The following is a 5,166-nucleotide window of genomic DNA, read 5'->3' on the forward strand; positions in this document are numbered from 1 at the left end:
CATCTTCTCCTTCTTCCTTTGCACTTGTTGATGGATGATTTCCATGTCCCTGATCTCTTGGTCCAACTCGTCCTCCTAGAGTGTTGGACTGGTGGCCTTCCTTTTCTGGCTTCGAGCCTCTCAGAGAGAGAGAGAGAGTGTCCTGATTTGTGTCCAGTGGCTGCAGCGCAGCAGCCCCTGGCGCTGAAGCTTTCTTCGACGGCATGACGAAGGTCAGGGCTTGCCGAAGGTGGTCGAGTGAGTTCACCGGAGGTGGACGCCAATGTTGGGGACTTGTTCTCAAATGCTATGAATTAAGAACAAGGCAACACAAAATGTTAAATGTTAATGCCCTTCGTCCTTCGAAGCATTATTTCCCTTAGGATATAATGATCTTCAGACAAAGGTCATGAAGGTCATACCTTCATCATTGCGGTATATGTTAATAAAAGAAGAAGCATATGAAATATAAGAGACAACATAAACAATCATATAACATTATTGAGTCATTCTCATTATATTATCATGGAAAGGCAGAAACAATATTGAATTACAAAAGTACCTTCGGCTTGATAGAAGGTAAAAATACAAGCGTGACGCACAAGCAAATACAAGTCAGCGTGAACAGTACAAGGGTATTGTTCATCTATTTATAGGCACAGGGTGCAGCCTATGTAAATTTACATTCATGCCCTTTATTTTTACTACTGACTCATGGATAAACCAACAAGGACTAAATAGCCTTTTCCCCTTTAGGTCAGTTCCTTTTTCCTCCACTTAGATGAAGCTCCCTCGCGCGTAGCTTCGGCGCTGGTTCAACCTTCGTTCCGACCCTGCTTTCCATATTATGTGCAGCTTCATCCCGAGTCCGAAGGTATCTGTTCATATGTCACACTTGGAAGACATTGTTAATTCATGTTTTTGAGGACCTTCGGAAGACGAAGGTCCCCAACAGTAGCCCCTCGTAGTATTAATTTGTTAAGATAACGAATTCAAACTGCGACATGGACGAAGGCCTTAAGCCGAAGGTCCGAAAAAACACCTTCCCTTTGCTAGAATAGCAACAATCAATGACAGACGGGGCCCTCCAATTTGGAGCGCACTGAGCGTATAAATAGGAACTTACACCAACTGCATTTGATACGCTGCTTGTGCCATTTGCTTTATTTTCTCAATTTTATAGATCTTGCTCACTAGCGCTTGCTAATTTTTCAAGATCTCTGAGCTTCGGTTTAAATCACACATTTTCATCATTTCTGAAGAAAAAATGTCTCAAGATAAGAAGGTAGCTGCTGAGACGAAGCTGACTGAAGAGGAGAAGCTTTTTGAGGAGAAGAAGACTGTGGATTCTTACATTGCTGGATTTGTCGAATCGATGGCAAAAAGAAATACGGAGAAGATTACTAAAGAAATACTAGAGGTCTTGTCCGAAGATACGGGTGACAGCGATAGCTTTGATGTAGAGAGTGGGGACGAAGATTCTGAGGATCGGCCCTAGAGGCCAAGTCATTCAATCTTCAGAAAATCGACCATCAAATAGAGTCATCTTGAGAACATGAGAGGAAGGTATTTTCGAGATATGTCTATTGTGAGGGCTGGCGGAGACAACAACGTCCTTGCCCCTGAGGAGAACGAAGTTGTGATTTTTCGAAGCTTCTTCAAGGCTGGGCTTTGGTTCCCTTTGAGTAAGTTTGTTGTTGAAGTGTTGAAGACGTACCAAATCTTCCTTCATCAGATCACCCTCGAAGCCATGATAAGGATGGGGATTTTTGTCTGGGCAGTGAGAAGTCAAGGGCTAGAGCCAAGTGCCAAGTGTTTCTGTAATATGCACGAATTACTGTATGAGACAAAGGCCATGGGTAAAGAACAGTACCACAACAACTTCGGTTGTTATGGGTTTATCGCTCGTCCCAACGCAAGCCACCCAGTACCAACATTTCGGAAGAGATGGCCCGGAGCTTGGATGGAAGAATGGTTTTATGTGAAAAATGATTTCAAAACAAGGGAAGATATTAAGGAAGTCATTATGCGCCCCATCTGGTCTCGCTCCGGCCTCCGAAGGCCGAAGGTTGAAATTGATGACGCCACCGAAGCGTGTCAGAGGGCTTTCAACACTGTTTGCTCTTTTATTGGGACAAGGGATCTAATTCAAGAACATATAGCCTTCAGGGTGTGGCCACTTGTAGAAAGCTGGGAAATGCCGAAGGAGACCATCACTAACTCTAGCGAAGGTAATTTGGTCCGGCTGAAGTACACATACAGGTTTGGGGATAAGTTTGATGAACCAAATGATGATTGGCTGAAGTGTATCGAAGCTACAAGTGATGAACTGCTTGGAGCGTACTCCAAAAAGGAAGACAATGCCTTGTCCACAGCCTTCGGGGTCGGAATAAGAAAAGGTTAAACAGGGTATTTGATGCTATTGGTTTCGTTTACCCTGACTATTGCTACCCACTGCGAGGGCAAGGGGTAAAAAGGAAGATTGCTGCTGCTGGAAAGGCTGCTGCTTCGGCCATCACGGCTGAGCCGAAGAGGAAGAAGATGAAGGTTCTGACTCACCGGTCGCGTTACATCGAACCGGCTGCGATACCTGAATTTGGTGAAGGGGCGTCCTCGGCCACCAAGACAAAAGAAACTGATCCTCCTACGCAGCGGATTGAAGATCTAACTACAATGCCGAAGCTACCTTCAGCTGAGCTAGACGAGACAAAGGCTGGTAAGAGTAAAGATGAACAGTCAAATATTGAAAAAGTGCCAAAAATTTTAAACCCTTCATCGGAGGTAACAGTGTCGAAGGCACAAAAGAGTTTTGCCACAACTCCTAAGAGGAGAAGGATGGCAAATGTGCTAGATGTTGTGCTAGAGACAGCAAAGACCTTGAGCTCTACTCCTTCAAGAAAACTTGCCGAAGCTTCGAAAGCGCAACCCAAAGCTGAAACAAAGCAGGCAGAAGTCAAAGCTGAAACAGAGCAGGCAGAAGTCGAAGCTGTAGTAATTCAATATGAAACCGAAGCTGGGTCTTCAGAGCCCACTGAGACAGAGCCTGCCGTAGTTGAAGAAAAGGCGATAGAGCAAGTTGCGTCTGAAAAGGTTGAAGCTCCTGCCTCCGAAGCTTCAAAAGAAAGCACTGACTACATCATTCGCCATGCTTCGGGGAAGAGACTTTCTCAAGAAGAAAAGCTAGAAGCACTACACTATGCCAAAAAATTAAAATACCCGAAGGGGCATTAGTGTTTAATGGCAGTGGGGAAGAAGATTTTTTGTACTGTCTCCCGGATAGTAAAGAGATATCCATTTGCCGGGAGATAGGGAGAAGCATCGGATTCCCAACGCTGGAGGATGGCCTTTCAATCTTATCGAAGGACTAGGTGAGTGCACGTGCGTTGCAACGGAATATATATAATACCACAATAACTTATATACAAATGTGCATTATATTGTTATGAAAAAAATGTTTCGTAATCCATCTGTGATCCTAGCTATACATAAATTTTGTTATTCTAATCTAGCTATTTCACCACTATATTACAACCATTTATATATGAAGAGTTTTATATATGAAGAACATATGGCGCCCTTTCGGGCGCTCTCTAATGATTCGAGGACAAAATCTGTCACTTGTTTTTGTTTATTTGTGGAGGCAACAATCAATATCATACCACATGCCCTCACGTTCACTCTGATATCAACTTTGCTCTTAACAATTTGGAAGGCAGGAGTAACCCAACAATCACAGTTGCACTGCATTCCTACCCAGTTGAAGTACCCCAACCGAGCTCCACAGTGGATGCATGATAACTCTCCCTCTAAAGCACTGTCTTCTACTATTAGGTGAACAAAGGCACATGTGAAACCATGTAAGGTATAGTTAACAAAGGATGGGGCATTAAAATTGCGCTATTAAGATCAAACATGGTGTACCGTTGCTTAAACATCAAGTATATTCACTTATTTAGGTCTAAGTAATAAGATGAATTGAACATCAAATCATGAAAATATATGGATTCCACGGGAACCAACCATATGGACATGGCTTGCATGATTTTTTCCTTGCACAACACAAATAAACATTTCATCTTCCATAGAAATTCATACTCCAAGAGGAAGGTAATAGCATCAGATTTCAGAGGTTCAACAAACAAACTGGCACTATTTTCAATGAGAGTAGTGAAGGGGAGACCAAACAAATAAAAAAGGCTAACTCAAATTTATGTCATGACAACTTGTAAACACCACTTTAACCAAAATGGATCAGGACTAATCTAATAACTTCAAGCGGATTGTCTTGTACAAAGGACATGAAGTATCAACTTTGAAACCCATTTCTTCAAATAATTCAATTTTGAAGCCCATTTCTTCAAATCATTTCAGCTATAGGACACAAAATGTTCACCTAAGCAACAAACATACATGAGTTGATATGCTGCTAGCAGATCATGAGCAAATCTCACCTCTTCAAGAAAAGCAACATTTGGACATGCCAACTCAGAAATCTCCTTCAAAGCTTCTAATGATTCAGAAAAGAAAGCAACATGAGTGATCCATTACCACCCCATGCACATATTTGATGTGTATCGTGATCCATTGCCACCCCACTAAATCACTTGATGATGGATGTCTTGAGCAATTGAACTGCTAGGTAGACATGAGCTCGAAGAATCTAAAAGATGTGAATACCAAATGAAGTTAGTCACAAAGTAATTAAAGTGAGCAACAATAACAATGCAAGCGACATGAAGTTAAAATATAGATTGACCATATGTCCATTAAAGGGCAAGTAACCTAATAAATTCCATAAATCCATAACAGATCGCTACATAGGGAAATCTCCTCTGTTTCAAACTACCAATTAGTCCACAACTCAACCTACCTGAATAAGAACTTCATAAAGAACCCTCTCAAGTGTGGCAGGCGGTGTCGATGGCCTAGCACCTTTTGGTCTCCACACCCAGCTAGGGTGCGAGAGTGTGCCATCCACGGCCACTGGTAGCAAAATAAAGTTACCGGTGCTAATTATAAGAAGAATACATTAAATGCATGCAGCTTACTACAGGAGGACTGGTTCTTAAGAAGAATACATCGCATGTTCATCACTGAACATCAAAACAATTCAGACTTGTTCAGAGATAAAGTTCTGGACCAAAAGGCTCCTAGTTGTGCATGTTTCTCACAACTCACATGTGCCAG

General features: G+C 42.3%; 1 long non-coding RNA gene across 1 annotated transcript; it reads right to left on the reverse strand.

Moving 5' to 3' along the window:
- Nucleotides 1-4,113: 4,113 nt before the first annotated feature.
- LOC109945262 (uncharacterized) lies at nt 4,114-4,949 on the reverse strand. Its single transcript, XR_002268392.2, has 2 exons — nt 4,431-4,949; nt 4,114-4,350 (listed from the first exon to the last, which is right to left on the reverse strand). It is a non-coding gene; the product is annotated as an uncharacterized lncRNA (long non-coding RNA).
- Nucleotides 4,950-5,166: the final 217 nt, after the last annotated feature.

This window comes from Zea mays, chromosome 3 (genome assembly GCF_902167145.1).
Source record: "Zea mays cultivar B73 chromosome 3, Zm-B73-REFERENCE-NAM-5.0, whole genome shotgun sequence".
Lineage (NCBI taxonomy): Eukaryota > Viridiplantae > Streptophyta > Magnoliopsida > Poales > Poaceae > Zea > Zea mays.